Here is a 19,347-nt window from a genome sequence, read left to right on the forward strand (position 1 = left end):
TAAATAGGCAGGGCGACAGTACACAGCCTTGCCGGACTCCTTTCCCAATTTTGAACCAATCAGTGGTTCCGTGACCAGTTCTCACTGTTGCTTCTTGACCCGCATATAAGTTTCTCAAGAGACAAATAAGATGGTCTGGTACTCCCATCTCTTTAAGAACTTGCCACAGTTTGTTATGATCCACACAATCAAAGGCTTTAGCATAGTCAATGAAGCAGAAGTAGATGTTTTTCTGGAACTCCCTAGCTTTCTCCATGATCCAGCGTATGTTAGCAATTTGATCTCTAGTTCCTCTGCCTCTTTGAAATCCTGCCTGTACTTCTGGTAGTTCTCGATCCACATACTGCTGAAGTCTAGCTTGTAGGATTTTAAGCATGACTTTACTAGCATGAGAAATGAGTGCAATGGTGCGATAGTTTGAACATTCTTTGGCACTGCCTTTCTTTGGAATTGGAATGTAAACTGATCTTTTCCAATCCTGTGGCCACTGTTGAGTTTTCCAAATTTGCTGGCAAATTGAGTGTAGCACTTTTACTGCACTGTCTTTTAAGATTTTGAATAGCTCAGCTGGAATACTGTCACCTCCACTAGCTTTGTTGTTGCTCAGCTTTTCTAAGGCCCACTTCACTTCACATTCTAGGATGTCTGGCTCGAGGTCAGTGACCACCTCATTGTGATTATCTGGGACGTTAAGCTCATTTTTGTATAGTTCTTCTGTGTAATTTTGCCACCTCTTCTTAATCTCTTCTGCCTCTGTTAGGTCCCTGACATTTTGGTCCTTTATCATGCCCATTTTTGCATGGAATGTTCCCTTCATCTCTCCAATTTTCTTGAAAAGATCTCTGGTCCTCCCTATTCTATTGTTTTCTTCTATTTCTTTGCACTGTTCATTTAAGAAGGCATTCTTATCTCTTCTAGCTATTCTCTGGAATTCTGCATTCAATTGGGCATATCTATGTTTTTCTCCCTTGCCTTTCGCTTTCCTCCTTTCCTCAGCTATTTGCAAAGCTTCCTCAGACAGCCATTTTGCTTTCTTGCATTTCTTTTTCTTTGGGATGGTTTTGGTTGCTACCTGTTGTACAATGTCGCGAACCTCTGTCCATAGTTCTTCAGGCACTCTGTCTATCAGATCTAATTCCTTAAATCTATTTGTCACCTCTACTGTATATTCAACAGGGATATGATTTAATTCATACCTGAGTGGCCTAGTGCTTTTCCCTACTTTCTTCAGTTTAAGCCTAAACTTTGCAAGGAGAAGCTCATGGTCTGAGCCACAGTCAGCTCCTGGTCTTGTTTTTACTGACTGTATAGAGCTTCTCCATCTTTGGCTGCAGAGCATATAGTCAATCTGATTTCTGTGTTGACCATCTGGTGATGTCCATGTGTAGAGCCGTCTCTTGGGTTGTTGGAAAAGAGTGTTTGCTATGACCATCATATTCTCTTGACAAAATTCTATCAGCCTGTGCCCTGCTTCATTTTGTACTCCAAGGCCAAACTTGCCTGTTATTCCAGTTATCTTTTGGCTTCCTACTTTAGCATTCCAATCCCCCATGATGATAAGGACATCATTTTTTGGTGTTACTTCTATAAGGTGCTGTAGGGCTTCATAGAACCGGTCAATTTCATCCTCTTCAGCACTGGTGGTTGGGGCATAGACTTGGACTACTGTGATATTGAATGGTTTCCCTTGGATTCGAACTGAGATCATTCTGTCATTTTGAGGATTGTATCCCAGTATTGATTTTCCTACTCTTTTATTGACTATGAAGGCTACTCCATTTCTTCTGAGGGATTCTTGCCCGCAGTAGTATACCTGATGGCCATCTGAATTAAATTCACCCATTCCTGTCCATTTTAGTTCGCTGATACCTAAGATGTCGATGTTCAGTCTTGTCATCTCTTGTTTGACCACGTCCAGCTTTCCTTGATTCATGGATCTTACATTCCAGGTTCCTATGGAGAAAAAATCTTTACAGCATCGGACTTTCCTTTCACCACCAGACACATCCACAGCTGAGCGTCCTTTCGGCTTTGGCCCAGTCGCTTCATTCTTTCTGGCGCTACTAGTATTAGCCCTCTGCTCTTCCCCAGTAGCATATTGGACGCCTTCCGACCTGAGGGGCTCATCTTCCAGCGTCATATCGTTTTGCCTTTTGGTACTGTCCATAGGGTTTTCATGGCAAAGATACTGGAGTGGTTTGCCATTTCCTTCTCCAGTGGATCACGTTTTGTCAGAACTCTCAGCTATGACCTGTCCGTCTTGGGTGGCCCTGCACGGCATAGCTCATGGCTTCATTGAATTACGCAAGCCCCTTCGCCACGACAAGGCAGTAATCCATGAAGTTCGATACAAAGCCAATTTAAATGCTGTCAGATTAGGCTAAATAAGTAACTACGTATAGGGGGGAAAGTTTTAGTAACTATAAGCTAGATGTATTGTATAAATTGTAACCCTAATTTTTGCTCTCTATATGCCAAGAACCACCCAAAATATCAACATTTCCCATTTCAATCCTGATCAAATAAAACAATAAGTTCTGCTTTTTAGTGCTTTTACAATACCAAGAACAGTTTTCTTTTCCACAAAAATGCATTTATATTTAGAATTAATTTCAAATTGTCTTTTGTTGTTTATTTTAAATGTTGAAAGATTATAAAAATGTATATCCATTTTCTTATTTGAAGAATCGAAGCTCTCACCTGGTGTTTCAAACTTTGTCATTTTGAAGGTGTCTAACTTCTTTAAAGCAGTTAGTAGGTAATTACTGGAAGTTATTAGTAGGGGAATTGTGAAATTAGTGTCCTTTGTTAGGCTCCATTTCTGACTGGAGCAACTATGGCAAATTCTGCCAGCTCCTGATTCTCCCATCCTCAGAGTTTGCTGCTTTGTAGTCTCCCTGTGAGAAGCAAATGTGTGGAGAACAGTTTGGGTGATCTCATATTTTCTCTTTGTTCAGAAAGGGTTGGAGGAGCTCATCTACTTGTCAACTCCTTGTTCATTGTCCAAAACACCAGCTCCACCTTTTACAGAGACATCTTCAATCCACCATCCTTCCCTGAAGTTCAGTCAATTCTGACTCTCCATGATCTGATGGATATAATTTTGTAAGATTGTCTGTCAGTGATTGATAGTTTCTGTTCTTATAAACTCAGGAATATGTTACCACTTTTGGTAGCTAGTCAGCTTGGCTCCTATCCAACTGTTCAATTGAAGTCTATTTTTGGCAAGCCTCAAATCTCCTCAAATGATTTTTGCTGACACATTATTTGTTGACATATTAACTTTTATATTTCTTCTTTGTATGAGTCTTTGTATTTGATTTAAATAGGTGCCATTGATTTTTATCCCATATTTTGCCCAGTCTACTTTGCAAAACACAAGAGCTGCACAAAGCAGGAGAACAATTTGGCTTAAAAATAAACCTGAAAAAGAGCCAAGTTATGTTTAATAAATTCACCAAGGGAAGTTTTTTTTTGTATCTGGAGAAATAAATGTAGTAGACCACTACATATACCTTGGTCAATGGATCTCAATGGAAAGTGATACAATAAAGGAAACTGAACAGCATGTTAAATGTGATTGCAGATATTCAGCAAGTTAAGCATAATCTTCAAGAACAATCTCCCCCTATGCCTAAAGAGTTTTTGATCAATATGTGCTACCTGGTCTAACATAAGCCGGTGAAACATGGACACTAACCTTACATTTAATACAAAATCTACAAGTGGTGCAAAGAGCCATGGAAAGATACATGCTCAGTGTTGTAAGACAAGATAGAAACACCTGCACATGGATTAGAGAACAAATGAAAATATACAATATCATCAAGAGAGTAAAAGATTTGAAATGGAAATGGGCTGTTCACATAGCAATAAGAACTGATGGCAGGTGGACTAAGGCAGTCATAGAATGGATTCCATTTGATAAAAAATGTCCATGAAAGAGACCTAAAACAAGAGGCATTGATGACATCAGCAAGTATTGTGGGCCCAATTGGCAAAAGAAAGCTCAGGACCATATTGGTTGGAAAGATGCAGAAGATGCCTTCATCCTGCAGTGGATAGACAATGGCTAAAATGATGATGATGATGATTTCTTTTTTAAAAAAATAGTGTAAGTGTCCCTTGTTTCCAGCCACCAAATGGCTTCAACAACTTAGCTGAGGGTTTTTTATGCTTTTTTCCCACCAATTTTAATTCAATTTCAAGTTCTTCTTGCATCCCTCACAATATATTTTGTAGATGTAAAAATATCTTATACTTATTTTCCCCCAATTTTAAAATATTTATTTGTTCAATATTCAGTTCTAACTAACTTCTTGGCTTATATAAATTCTTCAGTCAACAGTTGAGCCTAGAACTTCCAGGTTGTTAAGAGCAACTCATAATCTGTTATGATGTACATAATAAAAGACTATTCAGTAAAGCAAAACTAAATGTCCTTTTGGGATTCCCTTGCCTTTTTATTATCCATTGTGTATTAGCAAGGCAATGTCCAGTGCCCTGCTTCCTCTGAATCTAGCTTGTATATCTGGCAGCTCTCCATTTTGAAATATGGATTGCAAAATCTTAAGAAGTGACATATTAACTTGTGAGACAAGTGCAGTTGTTCAGTAATTTGAGTATTCCTTTACACTGTCCATTTGGGAGATATAAAATCAACTTTTCAAGTCTATTGCCCACAGATGTATTTTCCATGCCTGCTTACAAATCATATTCAGCACTTTAACCGCATCATCTTGTCAGGTTTAAAATAATTCAGCTGGTGCTGCATTTAACCAACTGTTTGGGCTCTAATTTTAGTCATTTTCTGGATGTAATCTAGTTGTAACCGATATGCTGTTGTCACTTAAAGTAAACAAAGTGAATTAAAATGAGGATAATTCTTCCCCTTTTGTTTGCTTACACAAACTTAGGCAATCAAGAATCAATGCGAGGACAAATTGTTTTGTTCTTGTAAAATCACTAAAGGGACAAACTTCATTTTTGATCACAGTACATCTTTGAGTGAATTTATTTCCCACTTTGATTCAATGCTCTTATAATTTTTTTGAATAATATCAAATCTGAGCTTTCATATGAATATTTTATATCTAGAATTACAGGGAAATAATGTCCAAGCAACTATTCATTTGCACCTTTCTGGGTGAATGTTTAGAGAAATGCATGAGTAGAAGTAGTATATGAAAAATATATGAAATGTAAATATGATTTGCATAGTTAATACTCAGCAAAAATGGACTGTAATTTGTCAGAGCTACTTTTCAAAATCATTAAAGCAGATCTTTATGATCCATAGCAAACCAATATTGGAAAACATGAAAATATCAGCAGAGTTCCCAGAATAATCTGTGGTGTAATATAGTTTTATACATAATTCAAAGCAAGCACAAAGTGAGAATTCCCAGTTGAAAAGAGTGAGCTGCTAATAATACCTAATGTAATCTTCTGACTTCTGTGACTCAGAACATGAATAAAAATAGTTGTAGCATGATCATTTACTCTAAAGACTAGCATTCAAGAGTAAGAAAATTATGAATTAACACCTTTTATTGTTGCTCAAAGAATTTGCATATCTCATAACCATAAGAAATTCAGAATTAGAATTAAAATATAGATATTATGGATAATGAGCACACAGTTTATTGTGAGAATTAATTATAAATGTTTATGTCTTGGAAACCTACACCGGACTGATATAATAGGATATTCTTTGCTTTTGAATCATCAGGAAGATCAGAGAGAAATGCTGCTGAAAACAGGTGGCTACTTATTTATCTTCTTGTTGATACCATATGGCATATGACGATTCATTATGCTCATTTTGCATAATCATCCTAGTGAAAATAATAATAATAACATTAAGAGCCTGGATAAAGAAAATCACTACAAATACCTGAGCATCCTTCAAGCTGACAATATCAAGCACACAGAAGTCAAGAAGAATGTTACAAATGAATACTTCATGGCAGTGAAAAAGATCTTAAAGTACAAACTCAGTGGAGGAAATACCATTAAGGCAATTAACAGTTGGGCAATTATAGTCATTGGATACATAGCTGGAATAGTAAACTGAACTCAACAGAAGTAGAAGTCCTGGATAGGAAGACCAGAAAAATAATGACAATGAATATGTGAATAATGTTGACAGACTCTTCTTTCCAAGGAGCATAGGTTAGTGTGTAATGTTGCAAGTACACCAGACTGTTGAAAAAGAAGAAAGGCCATTGGAAGAATATCTGAAGGACAGTGATGAAGATGCACTGCAGCTAGAATACTGTGAAGATTTACTGAATACCAGTAAGATCAGACTGACTTACAAAAAAACACACCAAATGAAGAATAGAAAAGAGACATAGCAAGACAAAGTATTATATGGCCAATTCATTAAAAAGTTGGAAGCCAAGCAGATAAGAACAAGACCTGGCAATAGTGAAGATCAGGAAAGTTGAAGAAAGAGAGAGAGGGCTAATTCTGGCTGCACCAGACCTTAAAAACAAATGTGTGTACAAAGCCAGAATTTAGAAGGCAGTGACAGACAACAAGTGCTGTCTCTGCAAAGAAGCTGAAGAAACAATGGACCACCTGACTAACTGCTCCAAGAAGATCACATAAACTGACTACAAACAATGGCATGACAAAGTAGCAAAAATGATGCACTGGAATATCTACAAGAAATAGTATTTGCCTACAAGCCTATAAGCAAGAACGGATAGGACCACAAAACAGACAAAGCTAAGGTGCTTTGGGATTTTAGAATTCAAATAGCCAAATACCTGCCACAAAACAATTCAGATTTAACAACTGTCAATAAGAAAGACAAAAGACCTGGTTTGTGTGCGCGACGCTTCCGAATGTTCAGGAACAGCCTGCTTCCTGCCATCCATTTCTTTCTTTTTTGAAGGACCCTGAAAAGGGTAAAAAATCGCCCTGGAGTGGTGATTACCAAGAGGAGGACTTTCCTGTGATCGTTGAAGGGCGGCAGCCCTCCGCTGGAATCCGGAATCATCTCCTTTGGCCCAAAGAAGAAGAGACCAGCCATAAAGATGGCCAATCATTAAGCCGCTCCCTGCGGAAAGCCAAAGCACTACCTAGCACTAAGAAGCAATCTGGAGGACCTGGGTGAGCTTTTACCTTTCTTATTCCCTAGCCATTTTTCTGTGGGACTTTCCTGAAAACCTCCTTCCCCATTTGTTGAGAAAACGGCGAATATCTACTCTGGGAACAAATCTTAAAGCCTCAAAGCTACAAAAGAACTTTAATTAATTCAGCAAAGAAGTTAAGTAATTTCATCTGTATTTACTAAAAAGCATCTATTTGTTGCTGGGAATCCACTACCCTATCTTTTCTCTAAGCTGTGAATTAAGGAAAACATTTGGACCAATCCAATCCAAGCTCTATATTAATTTGGAAAAAGAAAAGGAAATTTCTACATTACATGTTATATGTTACTGATGGCATCTTGTGGCAAAACCTGGTACAGCAAGTAAATTTCCTTTTTTTGTTGTGAGAGCTCACTGAATAACAGAGCTGTCCTTGACACTAAGATAAGGGTGGGAACACCTGGCACTGAATACAACTCTTCAGGAGGTGGAAAATCTATGACTATTATTAAAACAGCCTCTATGGAAGATTTAACCGCAAACAACAATGAAATGGATGAATACATCCCACCACTTGATTATAAACTGATACTGGACACAATTTTGGCAATGACAGAGCAAATTAAAGCCAAATTGCAAGAAAAATCTGACAACTTAAAGCCACCAAATCAAATTTTGATTTTAAATGAGGAAAATATAACCCAAAATCAAACAGAAGAAGTGGAAACTAATACTAAAATAGGAGATTTCAAAGAACAACAAAAGCAACCTACAGAAGATCTTAAAGTCCAAACTTTAATGGCAGCTACAAAACTTGCAACCCCAAAAGCAGCAGCACCTGAAGAAAACAACACCAAGAGTGAAGACACTAAAGGCCTTCAAATACAATATATTGAGAATTCAATTAATCAAAGGACAATCATAATACCAGCTACTACTTTCTACCTAACCCAGATAGAATTGGAAGAAGAAAAAGATTTGACTGATTTAATGACAACTATATTATATCAACCATCAAAAACTGAATTATCAAAGCAAAAATACAATGGTTACAAAGGGGACATCTTCCTTGAAAAACTGACATTTGGATATGCTTCCTGGATTCAAATAGGGGGTATAGGAAGAAAGGAAGATACATTTGAGATTTTAAAGATGCCAAGAGGGAAGCATGATTGGCACAAAACGAAGGCAAGAGTTAGATTTTTTTTTAAAAAAATGAACTTGTTTCTCTTTTGGGGTTCCTAAAGATAAGACTATAAAAATAACTCTTTTATGGATTAAGAGGAATCCCTAAAAATATAACTGATTTTACATTTAGCTTTTAGATCTGTAAAGCTAAACAAATATAAGCTTTTAGAATATAACTCCGAACTATATCTTAGAACTTGGAATGACATATCAAAAGATAGTATTTTAATAATTGATGTACGGTCAAGATGACTTATAGAATATTCAGTGGTTACTTTTGAATCATAGTATAGAACCTAGAATTTTATATATAAAGGATAGTATTTTAATAATTGTTGAATGGTTAAGGCAAAAAACATATTTCTAATAACTGGTGATTTGTTAAGATGAAAATTTGACTTTAATGGTAAAACAAGAAAGTTTTGTAATGAACAATATAAGTATTGTAGACAAAAGAATTATTCTTTATTGAAATAGGGAATTGTGGGTTACCCAAAAAGTAAGCTTTTTCCTATATACTATAGGCCACTTTAGAATATCCTATTGCAATTAGATAAAATTTAAAAAACAGGATATTGATATGTATTACTGAAAATATATTTTAAGTTTTGTTGATTGACTAGGTTACAAGTAGAAATGTACTAACTTGCCTATTTTGATTATGTAATAACTAAGGGAAGTAGAGAGGGCATCTCTGTTGATGTAACTTGAACTATTTACAACTGGTTATTTCTTATTTTAACTACCCAACCACCATATTGTTTCACAAATACATGTGTATGTAAATATTAAAAAATCAATAAAACTTGTCTATAATAAAAATAAAGACAAAAGAGTCTGGACAGTGGATGTTGCAATATCTGGAGACAGCAAAAAAGAACAGAAAGAATGGAAGAAAATCACAAAATACAAAGTTCTGAAAATACAAGTAGAATGATTGTGGCAAAAGTAAGCAAAGATAGTACCAATAATAATGGGTTCTTTGGATGCAATCCCCAAACATCTGGAACACTACTTGAATACCATTGGCATTGACAAAAATTGCTATCAGTCAATTACAAAAGGTAATTTACTTTGAACAGTTTACATCCTATCTTTAACATGACTGAATAACATCTGCCTATCCCAGATCCTTGGATCAGATCCAATAGGTGGATAAAAATGCAAAATACAGTCTAAGCATCTGACAGATTATGAGACCAACCATACTAATAGGTTTGGTAAAATTAAATTAATGTACTGTATGATTAATTAATTGTAAATCCATTTATTCCAGTGTGCATGCCCTGACTGGGGTAGGTTTCTGCAAAAGTCCTTTCCTTCATCAGTTACCTGTTGTTGTTTTTCCTTGCAGCTACTAGAAAGAATGAATCAGAAATGCATCAAAACATGTATTTTATCATGTTTTATTTTATAGTTATACTATATAGTTATACTTAGTCTATATCAAAGAATTCCTTAAAAAAACATTTTTTAAAAAAATTTGTATAGGTTCACATTTATATTTGCCTGAAGAGGAAAAAAAAGTGGGATGATTCCTGCCTTTCCTAATGACTCACCTGTGTCCACAAATGATTTATATGTTTGTGTTTCTTGGACATTTTGAAAACTCCTTCTTGCAATGAAATGTAAACAAATGTGAGTACTGGAAATTGAAAATGTTTTCTTTCAAGTTTTGCCTCATTTAGGGTCTGGTCATGCTGAGAACTTTAGTAGCAGTTTCTTAATTCACGCACAGCATGGAGCAAGCTTAATGCATTCAAGGCAATGGCATTTCAGCTGTTTTATATGCTGGTCACAGCTGCTTGATAGCCATTTCCATTTATTGGAGGCAAAACCTCATGTGCAAATCTAGAAATGAGAACTGAACACCCCTTCAGTTGCCATGCAGATTTTTCTGTCGTATTTTAAGTCTTTACTTGACCGTCACCATTTTAGAAAATAGGCTTTTTGCTATTCATTGGATTTTAGGCATACATGTACAACATATTGATATAGTATCATTATGAAAGTTGCCATGCTGGAGCACATTAATGTACAGAAACTCAATAATTATTAAAGAATAAATTAATGGCTCTACATCCAAGTGTAAACTGCACCTATTTAATGTGATGGAAGTGCTTGTGATACAAGGCTCAGAATTGTTAAAATATTTTCTGATTGCAGTATGTCCCAAATAATTGTTTCATCAATACTGGCTGTGTATGTCAAGATGGTAAAAGTGTATGTCCAAAGCCATTCCTAATTTCATGACTTCCAGATAAGTTGGATTTCATATCTCATAAACCCTAAAGGAACTGAAATCTAACATGTTTACCGAATTCATTAAACTGGCTTATTCCATTCTGGTTAAATGATGTATCTCACGATGTCTATAGATTTACTGCAGAAGCGTAGGGAAAATTAAACAAGTAAGTGCTATGAAGGGAGGATGAGAAGGAAAGAAGGAGGAAAGAAGAAAATTATATGCATAAAGAGCTTAGGAATAAAGATAAAACAATGCCTATAGAAGTAATGTGTATTTTCTTCTGTGTATCAATCTAATACATAATTTGCATACTCTTCTTTTTTCTCTTCCTAATGTATATGCCCATTATCTACATGTGTGTATGCGTGCAAAAGAAAGCGCTGGTGAGCTGCATATCTTCTATTCTGACTCACATAAGCAGGAGTGGGAAAGAACAAAGAAAAGAAAGAGAAAAGGAGAGAAAACAGAAAGAGACAAAGAAAGAAAAAAATAAGAATGTAGTAAAGAAAAAAAAATGTAAAAAGTGACTTCCCCCTTGATCACAAAAACAATTTTACTAATTTATCACCATCTCTTAAAATACAACAAAGGATCTCTTCTCCCAGTATCCCATGTCTTATCTATAAACAAATCCATAAAGCCTCACCCATTCAGCCCTGATATCGGTAAGTCCATTAAGGATTACCAGAAATAACATACATTTGAATAACTGATTTAAAACTGAAAAATGGTATAATCGTAGAGGAAGAAATAATTTTGTAATTGAACTTGCAGTGGCTGCAAAAGGAAATCGGAAGCTTATACTTTCTATTTCTTTTTACTCTTTTTTTTGCTTTTTGCTTTTTTCATCCTTTATTTCTTTACTACTTTTATCCTTTTTAAGTTTGTGTTAGTTTTTATATTTTTGCAAAACTTTTGATAAAAAAATGATCTATTTTCTTTTAAGGAAAGATAGTTCCTGGGAAAACAGCACAGTACTGCCAGTTCCAAGAATTTATATAACAATTCCAGCAGTCATCTAATAGTTATTTTCGCTTTTATTTTAACAAAGTTTTAAAAAAACTTGAAAAAGAAGTCTCTCTCTCTCTCCCTCCCTCCCTCTTTATCTCTCTCTCTCTCTCTCTCTCTCTCTCTCTCTCTGAAGAAAGAGAGAAACCAAGTAGCTGTAGTGAATAGCAGGTGTCAAAAAAATCTCTAAATTTGAAGTGTCTATGAATAATTCAGAAGGCTAGTCTTTTGGCAGATACCCAAACGCTAGCATTCTATTCTCTGTGGATTGTATATTTTGGACAAATAGTTGAAACTAGGACTAGAAAGATGCTGACTTGTTTATGAGGTATTGGTTTGAATTCAAGACAATGTCGTTCATTCTGTGCCATGGAAGACCTGGTGATGAATAGCATTGAAGGAACAGGTTGCCAAGTGATCTGACTCCAGATCGCACAGGCAAACAATGATACCGTAGAAATGTTACATTCTGGCTACCAGGAATTGGGAGAGGGGGTTGATTAATGCTTCAGTTTAAAATATCTTATGTAGTCCAGGTTTTAGAAGCCTGCCATAGAAGAATGGAAAATCATGTACTTATGTGGCTGGATCCTGCAGAAGTACTGCAAAAAAAAGAAGAAAGCTCTCTGCTCTGGGCACAAGAAGCATTTTCACTACAAAACAAAGAAACAGATAAGAGCCATGAGCACTTGAAATATTCAAAGGTTTTCTGTCCTTAAAGATCAATAAACAAATGTCTGGATTTTTTAAAATTAAAAATTGGATATAAATGTGCCAGAGTAAAAATCTGTCTGCTAAGTAAGCAATAGCACTGATTAAATTTTATATCAGTCTATAAATTCATCATAGAATTACACTGAGTCATAGAGTATGCCTTTAAAGTATCATGAAATTTGGCCAAGTACATCCTAAATGTTCTGAATCCTCACTAAACAGTTAGAGAAAATTGGACTTATCCAACATTATTTTGGCTCTTAAAATGTGTGAATTTCATTCTTAAATTCTCTGCAATGGACATACTGACTGGGAATTCTGGGAATTGAAGATCATACATATGGCTTGTATTTAATTTGGGATGCTACAACAGTTTACACAGTATCTGCACCTAATAATTAAGTGGTTCCCCTCTGGTCATTACAGCTGAATTTCAAAGCTTTAAGCAAAATACATCCAGACTCAATGGATATAATTATATATATAATTAGCATTTCAATTTTTCCAATGAGATCTGTTCATTGTGGTTCATTCTTGCTCTGTGCATTGTGAACCTATATTTGGTTTTGACATCAAAGAGAAAATAGCTAGTCAGGAAATGTTCTCTTCAACAGCCAATGAACAGCTGGCTTTATGCCATACTCCAGTGTTTCTCAACCCCTGGCAACTTTAAAATATGTGGACTTCAACTCCCAGAATACAATAGCCAATATCCTAAAGTTGCCAAGGTTGAGAAATACTAACATACACCTGAACAAATAGAGATTTGTGCTCTGCTAGACAAGATGGATCTGGATGTTTCCTGACTAGAAGCAAACATACAAAAATGTATTAAATGGATTTCTTATATACATTCTTTTACAATAATTTCTGAACCTGATTATTCCAGGAAGATTCACTCTGTATTCTAACTCAGGGGTCCCCAACCCCCAGTCTGTGGACCGGTACCGGGCCATGGAATGCCAGCAACCAGGCCACAAACAAGCAAAGCCCCATATGTGGGATGCAGGCAGAACACAAAACCACGCCTCCTCCGGTCCACGGAAAAACCTCTCTCCATGTAACTAGTCCCTGGTGCCCAAAAGGTTGGGGACCTCTGTTTTAACCCATGCATTTGTTTGCCTTCAGGAACTTTATTTGTAAGGCCAGATGCTTCCAGACAGAAAATGGTAAAAAGTATAGTCTCAACTGAGTTATTAGAGATTGTGTTTTTATAAGTATTTTGAAGTTGGTCTTTGGAATGTAATCAGAATATTAATGATATTGAAGCTTTAGCTATGTTGAACTATAGCTATTTGAAACATAATTATCTTTCAGAATTAATCTTTTTTTCCTAGTCATTTGTTTTACTTATATAAGAATCATATGAAAAAATAGAACTACATAGTTCCTATACATGATTAGAAAATAATAAATTGTACTGTATTAACATTCTTATTAAAATTGTGACAGATTTTACAACAGATTTTAGCAGCAATTAGAATGGAGTAATAGACAATTCCAGATGGATCTGGATGTTTCCTGACTGGAAGGAAACAAACAAAAATATACTAAATGTTTTTCTGGTGAGAAACTCAATCTATTGTTATGAACTCAAAAGAAATGTGTTACTGTTAGTTTCATGCTTCTTATTTTCCCATAAAATCTCTTAGATAGGACTGGGACATATTTCTCTTTTGAAAGCAATTGCTTCAACATGCAGGTACATTATGCTACTTATAAACCAATAAACAGCAATAATAATGATCCCTTAAAATCTCCCATGTGCATTGTGATAAATGTAATGAAAATTTACATAGTAATTTTACAACACTTGGCAATGTGCATAGAGCATAACTGTGCACTCAAATCTAGTTTAACTAGATACTAGATGACAAGTACACTAAAAGCGGTAAGCCTATGAACTCATGCTGGGTGTTGGAGTTGAATAAACTGCCAGTTCCAGTTTCTCACTTTGTAATCTTACATTTGGTTTGTCCTGTTTCTCTTTTAGTTTAAAAACTTTTTTATAAATGTTTCAACAAATGTCTTTATTTTTCTGCACAGTTCCACTAATATATATCTTATTTTATGTAGTACTGCTTCTTATCTATATTTCTGCAAGGAGATTTCTCTGATGTAAAATACTTCTATATATTTGCAACTATATACAGATCTGTATTCTTTATTTCTATACCTATAAAATAAAATTTTTGGTTTGAGCACTATATGACAAAATAGTGCTGTTTGTGGTCTCCTCTTTTGGGGAAGGTTTTGGAGATGGTGATACAGTGTTAGCTCTAGAGGATCCAGGATCCAGAACATTATCTGGATCTCTTTCAGTTGGATTTCTAGTATTTGCAATTGTTATTTATTATGTTTCATTTTTTAAAAAAAGAAATTGTAACATACAGTATGCAGTTTTATTAGTTTGGGGAACCATCCAGAATCTAAATTTAGTTTTCACCATCATTTATCAGTTTTCTAGTGTTCAAAACCATCATTGTTTCCACATAGCCTTATACCATTTCATATACTACCTTTTGTGGTTTAAACTTCTTTTTTTAAGTCTCATCAAATGCATTCATTCAGACCTTTCTTGGATTTCTCTTTATTTTTTTACTCATTAACGTTTCCATCATGTATAGCCACTGTGATTAGCTTTTATATTTCTATTGGCAGACTCAACCCTTATAACTGAGTGCGTATATCTCATGCTTATATCATTTTTGTTTCTTTTGACAACATTTATCTTTTGCAGCTGACAACGTATATGAATCACCTTTTTATTAGCATCTGCTCATACTGTATAAAACTTCTTTATTTTCCTGTACTTAGTAAATGTTCTATCAAAGTATGATGATGATGATGACGATGATGATATCCATTCAGTCATGTCTGACTTTTGGTGTTTCTATGAGCCAAGTCTCTTCACATCTTCTGATCTTGCAACTGCCTTTTTGAGTTGTTCTATGCTCTGGCTGATATCAGCTTTGATGGGGTCCAGCCACTATGTACTTTGCCCCCCCCCCAGTTTCCTTTTACACCTAACTCTTCGAAACATAATTGCTTTTCTTAAGTGAATTCCTCCACATGATATGGCCAAAATGAGTGAGACTCTACCAAAGGACACAATTTAATCCATTTCTTCCAGCCTCTTTCCATGTACATATAACTTGCAATTCTTAATTTTCCATATCAGGCACACAACTAACTTTAGTCTTTCATGTATTCATCTTCAGATCTGTGTGCCTTGTGTTATGTATTTATGTGTTTGGGTTAATACATTCTCTAGTTATGAGGTAAACCGGCCGGAATACACAGCAGCTTTGACAGCTGTCAAAGCTGTCTTAGCTTCGCGCAGGCGCAGCAGTCTGACAGCTGTCAACTGTCAAACTGCGGCAACTGAGCAAGCAAGGCTAATGTTGCAGCTCCGGCTGTCTAAACCAGCCGCCGCGGATTGTACCTTGCAATCCGCGGGAAACCGGCAAGTTTCTGATTGGTCCCCAGCGTGCCAGCTGGAGTATAAATAGCGGCGCAGAAAACCTGTCAAGCACCCGGTTCCGCACTACAATAAACTGGTTGTTCTTGAGCCTGCTGTCTCGCCTATTCCTTGCTGAAGATAAAGTACCTTGATAAAGTACAATGTAGTATGCCTGCTGAAAAATTATTTTTGATTAATTTTTAGATCCACATTCTATTTTTTTATTTCTTCAACATTTTATTTGTTAACCTATGCTCTTTATAATTTGCTCCTCTTACATTCCAAGCTGAAATCTATATACCATGGTCATCAGTTGTGTCTGCACTCATCATGGTTTTGGTCACATGAGTTTTTAGTGTCTAGTATGTTTTCAACTTTACTTGTACCTTTGTTTCATGTACCATGGTGTGGTCAGTTTTAATCAGTTTTGAAACTTTTTGATTAGTATGCAACCAAAACCCAAGCATTGTTCTGTTATTCTATGTAATATGGGGTATCTAAAGTAGAGGCTATCTTGCAAGCAACATATTGGGTAGCCACCTTCCACAAATTGGTTGCTGCATGTGGTATGCTCACATATGCTTAGAAAGCTGAAGACTCAGTGAGCTTCAAAATTGTTGTATAGAGCAAAATTTAGCATTCAGAAGACAATAACTAATAGCTTTCCTATCTGCATTCAACAATAGGTCTCATAAAGTAACAATAGTATAATATTAACAGTAAATGCAGTAAATGCAAGTTCTCAGAATTTAAGTGCTTCAGGAGCATTTTCACCAAACTAATACCAATAAACAAAGTTCTGAGGAACAACTAATTGGTTTGGAACAGGTTTCAACAACATCCTTTTTGATCATTATGAAATCTGCTCTTATTCTGTTAGATAGTAGATCTGTCTGTAAAAAATAACTATCAATATTTGACTTTAATTACAATGGTACTTTCTAATTGCATGTTAGTGAGTGTTTGTTATTAGTCAAACCATTTGGGTAGTGAACTACTGCCTGAGAATGTTGAGAATTGTAGTTTAAATCAACTGGAGGGTATCAGGTTGAAGAAGTTTCCTATAGGAATGTTTAATCACTGTACAGAAAACCAATTCTTGTGAAAACCCCAAAATAGGTTGCATGCTTCTTTGTTTCTGTAAAGTTCTTTTCAGTTTAATCACTTCAACTTGGCTATGCAGTATATTTCTTGATATGTGAACGAGAGTTTCAAGTTAACATTCCTACAATCACCCAACAGAATCCAAAATGAATCAAAGTCATACCAAATTATCACCTGACCTACTTTATAAACTGCATGAGGTTGGGAAGTTTGATTGTTTGCTTATTTATTTATCTCATATGACGGCTCTAGGTGCTTTTAATTGTAGAGATGTTTTACAGCTTACAATGAATGTAACAATCTCTTAATACTGTTTTTATAGATGGCGTGTTAAAAAGATATTAAATTTTGATGTCAAAATAGTTTCTGACATATCGAGTGGCAATTTAATAAGTTTAGATGACCTCACATTGAATTATTCAAGTCATATCTCTGAACTAAAATTAAATTTTTGACAGCACTGGAGTATCCATCATCTAAACATACTTGTATACCGTGACAAATTTGCTCTGTGATACGAGATAAAGTAACAATCATATTCAGGGAGCAGCTCTGAAAGAGAATATTGATCCTAAGTTCAGAGAATTGAGATAGGCTGGCAAAACATTTTTCATCTGTAGCCTTCAAATATACTTGGCCACTTTGACTGCATCTAAACACAATAGCCACAAATGATTACACTGATTCCTGTTGAAGTTGTTCTCTTATAGTTCTCTTATATGTCCTTGTCTAAAAACTATTTCCCATGCTTTGTTGCCCATATCCTTGATATGTGCTGCTAGCAGCCACAGCCAATCTCAGTTCTGCAGAGAATTTGTATAACATGCTGTATATGTATGCTAACATACTGTACAGTGGTGGGATTCAAATAACTTAACAACTGGTTCTCTGCCCTAATGACCATTTTAAGTATAAAAAAAACCAATATACTGAAAGGTAGTTTATTATTTCATGCATTTAATACTTAAACAAAAACAATAAATGAGGTACACAAAAGTAGATTATGTTATAAGAAACAGTTTTAAAATATTAATGAAAAAATATTAAATAATACCTGACAAAAAAACAATAGAACTGTTATTTAAGATATTTCCATATTGCTTCTTGATTGGTGTCCTCACTTGCAATTTTGCCTGAGTGACGTGATTGAAGGCGCTGCATCTCTGTTTGATTTCTGTTGCTCCTCTCTGGGATTTTGGGGGAGGGATTTTTCCCCCTGCCTGGAAGGAAGTTGAACGAAAGCCAGATGTGTTCTGGAAAACACAGGTTCATCATAGCCGGTTTGCCAACTCAACAAAAAAATTAGGTATCAGTTCTGCCAAACCAGTGCAAACCGGCTGAATCCCACCACTGCTAACATATTATTTGCCTTTATACTTTTTGCTTGGTGGTGTCCCATCCATAGCCCTTGATCTGCAGTTTGCTACATATTTAGGGGGAGAAGATAGATTCAGCTTTTCACTCATTTAAATATGTGAAACTCTGAGAAGCAGGTAGAACAACTTCCACTTTATAAAACATGTGTGCTATCTAAAAGCATAGCATATTAAAGAGAAGTTTAGACCAAAAAGAATTTCCAAATACACATTGCAGAAGAAATATAAATATTGACAAAAATGCTTTGCTGAATCACAATATCCTAGTTCACTATTAAGCTTTTTATGTTAGATTTTAATATACCCTATTTTCTTAAATCACACAAGCAGGTATGAGTGTGTGGGTTTGGGTGTGCACACACAAGCTGATTTCCAGTGCAATAAAACTAGAGAACAAAACCACTGACTGTTCAAAGATTCAAAGATTTTGCAATAGTGGCGAATATCTGTAGCTCAGGTGTAGGATGAGGGTTAAAGTTGATCTTCATTGATCTATAACCAGCCTATGAACCCCTCAGAATCCAAATCAATCGCACAGCCAACCGGAGACAGCACCAACCCCCAACCAACCAACACAAGCCCCTCTACCCCCCAAGCAGTTCATTTCCCAGTGATGTAATCTCTCCATCACAAGACTCATCACCAACTTCCCACTGATGACTCACCCCTGACCCACTGATAATTCACACCTTCCAATGACCTTGACCTGAAGTAACCTCCTTATCCCAAGACCCATCACAAGCTTCTCCCTGATGACTCATTACAAGACCCTCACTTGACACACCCACACCTGAAGCCCTTATAAACAGAAGAGCACTGACACAGACATCCCCTAAAAGCCACTGAAGACGTCACCTAGCCTGGTAATGAAATATTCAGAAACCAACCCACAAGATCAGAGAACAAACCTTCACTCTCAACCAAGACTTTTTCAAATGATCTTTAAATTTCCTAAATATCTTCTTCCTCTATGAAAGAAGTTGTATTGCATTGTATTTCTATCTCAATTTTCAGTTTTTATTTATTTATTTTGGTTCCTTCAAGTCAATTTTGACTTCTGGCAAGCCCCTGCAGAAAATAAGGTTATTACAGACTAGCTAAATAATAATAATAATAATAATAATAATAATAATAATAATAATA

The sequence above is a fragment of the Vipera berus genome (assembly GCF_964194415.1).
Source record: "Vipera berus genome assembly, chromosome: 6".
Taxonomy (NCBI): Eukaryota; Metazoa; Chordata; class Lepidosauria; order Squamata; family Viperidae; genus Vipera; species Vipera berus.